Source organism: Poecilia latipinna, unplaced genomic scaffold (genome assembly GCF_001443285.1).
Source record: "Poecilia latipinna isolate Pla-1442-1.1 unplaced genomic scaffold, P_latipinna-1.0 Scaffold896, whole genome shotgun sequence".
In the NCBI taxonomy this organism is placed as follows: Eukaryota; Metazoa; Chordata; class Actinopteri; order Cyprinodontiformes; family Poeciliidae; genus Poecilia; species Poecilia latipinna.
Window position 1 is genome coordinate 222,817 of NW_015113512.1, and position 9,944 is coordinate 232,760.

Below are 9,944 nucleotides of genomic sequence, written 5' to 3' on the forward strand. Positions count from 1 at the left end.
TTTTTTTTTTTTTTTTTTTTTTTTTTTTTTGGAGAAAAAACATATAGCATTAATTCTTCAGATCCCCTTGACCTATCATTATAACTTTATAATCCGAGTGACTTCCTGCTGGTGGATATGATTCATAGAGTTAAATATAATCATGTTTCTATAAAGAAAACTAAGTCAATTATAGAAAATAAAAATGTCACTGGTTTTCAAAACAGGTCCTCTTTGACAAACCATATCAGAATTTGGTTTGGCCATGAATCTTTTTAGGTTGTAATCATTTTTGCATGATATATATATAAAACATGCTTCCTCAAGTAGTAAAAGTCTTCCTGTCTTTGACAGTCTCTGTGGCCTCCATTTATTCAGCTTTCCACCCCGTTAAGCTGGTGTTTCTTATTCGGCGGTCCTCACCCTTTTTATAACAAGCACCACTTCTTCAAATTCTCGTTTTCACAATGCTGGAGTCATTTTTAAAACATTGTGTTTTGGGTTGTATCATAGGAAAAAAGACTAAATAAAACATTCTTATGCATTGTCACTAAATCATTGTGGAAGGATGCAGCTTAATGATGGTTTAAATCATTTTCACTCACAAGTAGAAACTTCCATGTCGGTAGTTAAATATTTACATAAGTCACAGAAGGCCATAAATCAAAGTGGGAGTCAGTCAAATAATTCTCACAATCCTTGACCCCAAAATACATAATCCAACATGGCTGCTTTGCAAGCTACAATTTTATGATGTTGATGTAAAAAAATGGTTATTTACTTATTGCATCAGCATTTGAAAATACAAAATGCAGATGGAATCATTACTATTAGTTTGTAATACTACTAGTGTTTCACCCGGTCACTGAACATTTTATTTAATCAAGTTCCAACAGCACATGTAAATTAAATGAAGCATAAGTATCAAATGTACTGCTATTTATGAAACAAATACTAAAGTTTCTTCTTGATTTATGATTTATTCTTCAGACAGATTTTTCACAGGTTAAGAGACAGGGTGCTTTAGGACTATTACATTTAATCTATTTAAATATTGCTACATCAGAGACATTTTCCCCAAGCTGAGAATAATTCCTGGATTACTGTTGTCTGGGTCAGAGCAACTTTGCTCTCAGTGACATGTTTCTTCATGTCCTGCAACATGGAAGCTGAAGTACGTTTTCCCTCAGTCTTAAATGCCAAAGATGTATAGATGCACCCCTTAAGATAACATCCCTCCGTTTTTTTTTTTATTTTTTTATTCCTGGTTACAGAAACCCCAGTGCCAGGCAGTGAAAGCAGTATACCTGGATGTGGATGTCTTGGTTTATCTAAAGGATCACGTAAATCTGCCCTGATTAATAAGTTAATGTGAAATCTAACCTCTGGTGCATGCCAGCAACCTGCAGTGCATCAATCTTTCTGTCTCTCTGATGGATGCAGGCAGCAGGGAACTCATGGAGGCAGTTCCATACGGGTGTGCAGCTGTCTGTAGACTGAAGTTGCAGCTTGAAAGAGACCCGTGGAGCTGGGGGAGAGGCTACAACAAGCTTTTTCACTGTTCAAAGAAGACACCTCCTTTAAGGTCCTCGAAACAATGAAAGCTGGAGCTTCTTGCACAGATGCTTTTATTTCAGTCCTTGAAGTTTCTCAAAGGTGATGAAATGTTTGCAGGCTTTGTCACTGCCTTTCTGTGTCCAGTTGTTTGAAAGCAGTGTCAGGTTTCCTACTGCAAAGCCAACTTTTTTTTATAACATAGAACTATTGCTTGGGAGAACTGTCCAAATTTTGTCGGTTTTCTTTGCTATAATAAACTCTCTGTTAATATGGCCATTTAACTGTCCTTTGAGGAAAAGCTAAATCCGCCTATTTCTTGAAAAGCCACAAGATTAAAGTGCTTGCTAAGTTTGGAGGACTATTTTTCAATCTGCCAGGAAGCCACTTAAGCTTAAGGGTAGATTTGAGCCACAGAGAATTCACAAACGACTCCAGCCTCTGCTGTTTCATGTCGACTTTATAAAGAGCAAGAACGTTTGTCTGTGGAAATCTGACACAACCTTTAATTTCTGGTGCCTTATGTCAGTAATGTCCATACACAGTTTAGTGCTGGAATACTGGAGGTGTTCTCACAAAGCAGCAGCTATATGTAACGGTGCCAAAGTGTCTGCATGTTGCTATATGGGTGTGTGCGCTTTGTTTTCCTTGTAATTTACCAACCATCTGAAGTAAATGGCGTTCTCATAGCGGCTCAGATTGTAATCTTAGCACAGCAAACCTGCTGAGGGCATTGCTGTAAATCGCCCATGTTTTAAGGGCAGACTCTGAGATCGCAGATATGTTTTACTTGTCAGAGCACAGTATTATTTTAATCACTACACCTCATCATAATCAGGCGTAATTTCCCATTGTTTGTGGAAGAGTATTTTCTCTGTGTGTCTTATGTATGAAAGTTGAATTTGGCAAAATCTGCATAGCAAGGCTCCAGGGACGTATTAATGATGGCGCACATTTGATTGCAATGAGACAAACATGGTGCCAATGTACACTTAAAATAACAACACAAAAACAAGTACCTGTAATTTCATCAGATGCTTTTTTCCCTTTTACTTCTTCTTAGATCTTGGACTACTATTTCTCATTTAATATGTATTGAACAAAGACCACTCATGGGGTTCCTCAAAGTGCTTATCTTGAATCAGTTTATTCAACAAATCAGTAATTTCCCCTAGCTCCAACTATGGAGTATTAAAACATCTCTGACTGTACATATGCCTGTATGTCGAATTGATTTCTGTTTTAGCACATACACCAGTTGCTTACTGTAAGGAAGTCCATAACGTCAATTAGTGAATGGTTTAATATTTTGTCCAACTTCATTCTTCTCTATGACACCCAAAGTTCAAGGTTAGAGATCAACACTTAACTAGATTGAATAAGCCTGAAGATCACAAGCAAGAAAATGAGGTCATGCAGACTTATCTGTAAATTTAAACATCCATATTAAATCAACCTACTACTTTATTCAAAAAGTGAAAATTTCTCCATATTCATTAAACAGAACAGCAGGAAAATGTGCATGCTTTTATTTTCAGTTGGTTGTTACAATGTATCTGTGTCTTTATCACTCCCTGTAACAACAAACATCCAGCTGGAGCTCATCCAAAATGCTGCTGCTAGACTCCTGACCAACACCAGGAAAATGACCTTCATTTTACCAGGCCTGAACCGGCTCTCTGTTTAAGAATAGCTCTTTAGACGCGGTTATTGTTAAATGAAGATCTGAATAGTCTTAAGCCCACATACAGCTGCTGGACAGGTATAAACCGAGTAGAACCCTGAGGTCATCAGAGACGTGTGTACTCTCTGTTTCCAGGAGCAGAGCTAAACAACAGCTGCCTGAAAACCTGACATGTGCAGAAATTGATGGCTCCTTCTTCTGTAGGAATGGGAAACCTTACAGTTTATTTCAGCTTTCCCACAGAGGTAAAAAAACACTTAATCAGTTAACCTTTCATTATGTCTTAGTTATTTCTTTTAAATTTGCATTTAAAGTTTTTCTTGTTTTTATGTGGTGATTAATGTAATGCCAGTTTTTACTATAATCCAATTTTTTGCCTTTAAGTTTAACTTTCTTTTTTTCTTTTTCTGTAAACTCTAAATCTTTTTCTGGTGTGTAAATAGTGCCAAACAGAGGTTTGTTAAATAATTCATAGTTTGGGACGAAATGTAAGAAACAATCCATTTTTATTATACACACTTTTTCTTGCTTGGTTGCTGGGAAGTCGATGTCTACCTTCAGCAGTCATTAGCTGAGAGGCGAGGTAAACCCTGGACAGCTTGCCAGTTTTTCAGAGGGCATCACAGATACACACAGGACAAACAACCATGCATACACACTCATACCTAGCGGTAACTTGCAGTATTCAGATATGCCAGCAGCCATGTTTTTGGAGTGTGAGATGAAGCTTACAGTTCTCTCACAGAAGACAGATGAAGAAAACACACATACAAGTGGAGATCCTACAAACTATGCAGAAAGACCTCAGGATGGGATTCAAACCCAGAACCTTCTTGATTGATGAAGGGCAAAAGTACCACCAACTACCTCACTAGAATGAAGATAACTTTACTAAAATTGCTCACGTTGGTCAGTAGTCCATGAGCAGACTGCAAAATTTTTAAAAACATTAACTTTTCTTTTTTATATATTTGAGCCTAGAATTGTTTCCTCATAGTATTTCTCCCTAAAAAGGCCCCTGATCTAATTTGATCCAAAACAGAGAGAAAGCCAAGCACTAAAGCTCCCTGTTTGTGGGAAAAGTTTACTGTCTTAATGTGGCACAGTTGGTTTACATTTGCTTGTTTTTAAGTAACTGAAATGCTTTGCCATTAAAACAGTTTTTTATTTTTATTTTGTAGACATATTTTTGACGATTCTACCTCCTTTTTTTGGATCTAAAATTAAACGATTGGAAAATATGGAACAAGTCAATCCCTCACATTTTATGTCGACGTATGGAAAAATGCTATAAAAGTTGTTTTACTGTGCCCATGGTTTAGGTTGAAATTTTTCCTCACAATTACGATGACATCGTCGCATTTATCTTGGAATATTTTCACATTGACCGAACTGTGTACCGTGCCTATCTGCACATCAAAAACAGGCCCCATTGGAATCAATGCCAGAAGTTCCCTTGCAAATGACTCCCAGATGGTTTCAACCAAAACAACTCCTTGCTCTCGTCTGAATTTATACAACACTGCTGCGTCTTTGTGGACTACACAGTAGTTTGGCCACATGCTTGTTTAAATGTTTCTGCCTGAGAGTTAGCACTTCTAGCAAAGCCATATTTCACTAAATGATGCTCTTTTATGCTCAGTAGGTTAATCAGCAGCTGCTTGGGTTTCTCCATTTTCTCAGTCCGTTTCTACCAATGTCGCTTCTTGCTCATGGGATACCAGCGTGTAGCATTTGCTAAAACAGTAGCGTACTTTTGCATTTGTATTTGTGAATCAGTCCCTGGTTTATATTTGCTGCTGATGGAACTTTTTCCAACTTTCTCAAAAACTTATAATTGACTTTGCTGCACAAACTTTCTCAAGCTCATGTTTTATGGATCACTGCTTGTCGCCTGTCTGCTTTTGTCATTGATACTGAGCGTGGCCTGCTGCGCTCTGCCCGGAATGGCAAGAGGGCTTGAGTTTCCCTCCAGCACATCCCCAGCCCATTACCCAGAGGGCTGTGCAGCTCATTCCGTGGCCTTAACAAGACCTCGGAGGGTTGTTGGTGGTTTGTGCATGGCTGGTAGATTGGAGGTTAAAAGTTACTTACACCAAGGTACATTGAGAAGCTGACGCAACAATTGTACAAAGACCCTTTCGAACCATGAGACATTTTTGGTCAGCAGATACTGATGGCAGCAGCTAGCTCATTGTTTACACTACTTTTCAATAGAATGAGAGAAATATAAAAAGTAATCTATTACAAGGGATATTTCTCTTCTCCTTAATATATATATTTTTAACTAAAATCAGTATAATAGAAACTAGATTTCATGAATCTCTGGGGATTTCAAGTTTTATTTATGTCAAACTACTGGATTGTATCAGTACAATCTTTTATTTGATAAGCTAACTAGTTATAGACCCAAGACATACGTTGAGATGAACTTTCTACCCTTTCAAAAAAAGAAATGCAAAACACACCATTATACCCTAAAATATGCATAAAGCAGAAAAAAAGTGAAATCAAACTGCACTAAAAGTCAGCTTACACTATATATACACTATATATAGATATATGCATCTACACGGGGTGGACACGAGCGTCCCCGGGATGGTAAAATTAGGCCATCATATTGAGTGCTGACATAAAAGCTGAGAGCAGAGCAGCACTGCAGGAATTTTGGAAATGACATGGCCTATATGTCATGAGGTCCAGCTGCTCCTGTCAGGTACAGGGAGATGGTGAGCAGCGGAAATGGAAGATGTGTAAATCAGACCTTGCTTGTCGCCAAATTCTGTCCAGGCACTTGAGAGAGGCTTGATGGGGAAATCAGACCATGCAGAAAGACTCATATGGACTTTGCAGTCTTTCCTCAGCAAAGTTTGTTCTTTGCGTGCCCATTAAAAAGAATTTCAGGCAGAGTGGTTAACGTCATAAGTTATTATTTATGTGTTTATTAAGGGCACAACAGAACATAAAATTCAGCGTTTTGTACGTACAGTAGGCTTGATGTGCATAGTTTTTACTTTAGCAAGAAACAAAGAAACCTTATGGAAAGCACTAATTAAAATGCACAAGTTGAATATGAATTGGATTAGTCTTACCTTTAGTAAAGGGAGAACAGCATAAGCTTTTGAATAATCACGTCAATATTAGCTTGTACTTGTCACATAAAGATAAGAAAGATGGGGATCACTGGATTTTCTGCAGTGATCCCCATGTTCTAACTTTTCTCTTTTTTCTGATCCAATTTAAACATGTAGAGAAGATCTTAAGCTTAAAGAATAGTCTGCGTGTCTTTCGTCCGGTGTGACAAGATTTTCTAAAGTCTGGGAAAAGCTTAGACAATTTGACCTGAGTGTGTCTGAGACAGTTCATTTATCAACTCAACTCCAGAGCCAGAACTGTCATTCTGCCCTGCAGAGCAACAAAACATAGTTGCATTTTCCCATGTGAAGCCATTTTAAAGTTCAGTCTGAATCATCAAGATTACACTGATTGCAGTGTTATCAGCGTCTGCATACTTTTATAAAACAAAACGATAATGAACACCACATGCCAGATTTGTCAAAACATGTTTAAGGTTGAAGGAGTTTCAGACGTTACATTACAACACCTCTGGAAAGCACATTTGATGTCAGTTAAAGATAATATCAAATATCGCTTAAGTTTGTTTTTTTTTGGCTTAAGCTACACATGCAGAACTTAAAAGCATTTTTGGCCTGATGTAAAACTTACATTTATATGAAAGAGTAGAAGAGAATTAGAAGCAGAAGTACAACAAGCTGTGTTGGAAACTTTAATTTACTTCTTATAGCTCGGGTTGTCTGTCTCAAAGGTTTACAAATAAACTTGCTGTAATTTCTACTTTTTAAAAAATTGAATTTGGACCAAATTTGTTTCTATATAGCTGCACATTTGGGTCTGTTTTTAAAGCACCTTAAAATGACATTTGTTGTATTTTGGCACTACATAAATGACTTGAATATCATCTCATTATTTTAGTGGAAGCTCTTGAAGAACCTTAACCAGAGGACCTCCTCTCACATTCTTTCCAAATGTAAGAGGACTTCTAATGCATCTAATGCATCAACTTGCATTAGAAGTTTTCACACAGCATTTCTTACAGTCCCTTCTATGACCTGCTGTTGTAGAATCACTGCATCATAAAAAGCCCACTTCATTATCAGTGTGCTCTAACTTTGAAGCTTCCTGCTTATCATTAACGCTCTTGAATGTTCCCAGGAATGTATCTGGAGGATAAAGATAAAAGAAATCAGCCGGCGGGGGGATAAAGAGGTCCTCAAGTTGACATTATTCAGCCATCTGAGCGGGAGACTTTCAGATACTTCAATGTTGACTGATAAAGGAGAACACCACACCCCAATTTATCTTCATTCGCAGCAGACAGATTGCAGCAGCGAGTGCGTCTGGACAGGAAAGGCCAACAGAGGGAGTAGATTGTTCAGCTGCAAATGAATCCAATGTCTTCTGTGTGCAGGATGGATGAGGGAGTGTTGCCTGTGTGTTAAAGCGCTCTATATGCCAGACTGCCAGACTCCATGTATGGAGATAGATAGGCTCAGCAATGACCATCATTATGTCAAATGTCCCCTTTTGCTTCACTGTTCCTTGTGGTGATGGATCTAGTATTCAACTCAGAAGGGCGCCATGACCTCTGAGCTCAGGCAAGCTGCATCTTTGGGGATTTTGGCTTTCTTCCACCAACCAAAAACATTCATTTTAGGTTAAGAAGACACTTTTAGTGGCATTTAAGTGTTAGTGTGTGCATGAATTTAATTTTTTTTCCCATTTGTTCCAAGCTGGACTGGAGTTCTATACTTTGCCTTGTCTGTTATGAAAATGGAAATTGATATATGGAATGTAGAGTTTCATAGAGTAAGGCATTTTTTTTTTTTTTTAGATTTTGGTTTTCTTCCTCGTGATCCAAGCTGCTGCAGATGCACTAAACATATATTGACCTTGACATGCTAAATACTTACCCTAGGCTGACATGAGTTGGATCTGTTTTCTAACGAATTCAGCCAACAATCAGAACATTAAACTTTCAACATAAGTTCATCAGGCAGCAATTAAGTGTGGAAAGTAATGCAGACATTTTAAGGGAGTAAAGGACTGAAATGTCACATGTGCACCATTTCTTCAATTTGAACCCGCATCAGTCATGTTTTCAGATGGGCAGACATATTGTTTAAACTGTGGTAATAATTTCATAAATACAATCAGAAGCTCTAAGCAGCCTGGAAAGAAAATGCAATGTAAATTCTCAAGTGGATATTTACTCTGAATTTTCAGAGGGAGACGGCGAGTAAAATCACATAATAGGACAAAAGGATTTCCAGTTTTATACAGGGAAGGTGGATGTTCAACAGGCATCCAAAGGTCATAAAAGGCATTTGGAGCAAGCCAGTGCACATCCACAATAACATTCCTACCAGCTGAAACGACGACCATGGGCTAATGGTGTGAGGTAACACAAAATGATGGAGCAGAAGGTCATAAACCTTTGGCCACTCACCAGGACACACCTGGCCTTTTAAATGTGTAGAGGCAGGAAAACACTGTGGGTGCACACCTGGATGAGACATGCGAGTGTCTCGTTTCAAGGCAAATGTTAAATCTGGCTGATAAGAAACAATTACTTATGATACAGATTTTCACTGGAACCTGACTTTTTATTAAAGCCACGCTTTCTCAACTTTTTTTTGTTTTTACCATCTAGTCTTTCAATGTCTCCAATTTATATAATTAAGTGGTAAGTTGTTGGTAAAGCACTGATGGTTAATAATGGATGAAACTGTGTCAGCAACATTTTGAAAATCTGATATCACACAGGGAGCATATATTTAAGGACAAAGCATCAAATGTTGTACATGTTGGCTAACGTGCATTCATCTCTGAAAAAAACTGAGTAAAATGGGTTGATTCACACATTTTTTGGACAAACATACTTTGATCAGATACTTGATTTGAGAGGGTAAAAGAAAATGACCGCCTACTCGGCTAAAATAATGTCAAATACTTTAAAATGGAAACTAAAGGGGTGTTGATAAATGTTTCATAACATTCAAACTCATCCTCATTGTTTCACAAAGTAAAATAGAGGCTAGGTTTCTCTGGCTGAATAAGGTCTGGATGAGTTGTGACTGTGGTCTCAAGAAAAACTATAAAATAGCTGCACAATTCTCAGGAGACAGGGTGCGGTTGGGTAAAAGCAGACTCTTCCAAAATTTGCCTTTGTTAAAAAACAATTGCTTGTTTTAGGCCCATTGCACATACTTGGAATGTATGTTACATCATGGGAGTTGTCTCGCACAGTACTCCCACCAAGCAGTAAAGCAGCCTCTGACTGAGTGATGGCATACCGTAGGAACGGATTTAAAATCAGTTTAAAATGTTTAAGACTTCCTGTGCCATTTCTGTGCCTTCAGAAACAGCTAAGTTGTTTTCTTCCATGTTGCCGATTTTCATAATTTCCTGTTAAACTAGATGGCCAACGTTTGCCACACATATTTAACACATGTGCTCTGCAAATTTTACAGCAATGACATTTCTTCTCTATGGTGCTCAGCCTCAGTTTTCTGATCTCGGCATGCCAAATGCTCGAAGAAGCTAACACGGCAGGGAAGCTAAATCAATTTTCTGATTACTGTATTTTCCGTACTATAAGGCGCACCTAAAAACCTTAAATTTCCTCAAAAGCCGACAGTGCGCCTTA

At 38.0% G+C, this 9,944-nt stretch overlaps 1 long non-coding RNA gene across 2 annotated transcripts in view; it reads left to right on the forward strand.

Annotated features, from left to right (window-relative positions):
- LOC106957346 (uncharacterized) overlaps positions 1-8,989 on the forward strand; it is a 43,325-nt gene extending 34,336 nt beyond the window's left edge. For both annotated transcript variants that reach the window (XR_001426933.1, XR_001426932.1), the window contains 2 exons: positions 3,353-3,462; positions 7,451-8,989. This is a non-coding gene — a long non-coding RNA (uncharacterized LOC106957346). The remainder of the gene's footprint in view (positions 1-3,352; positions 3,463-7,450) is intronic.
- Positions 8,990-9,944: the final 955 nt, after the last annotated feature.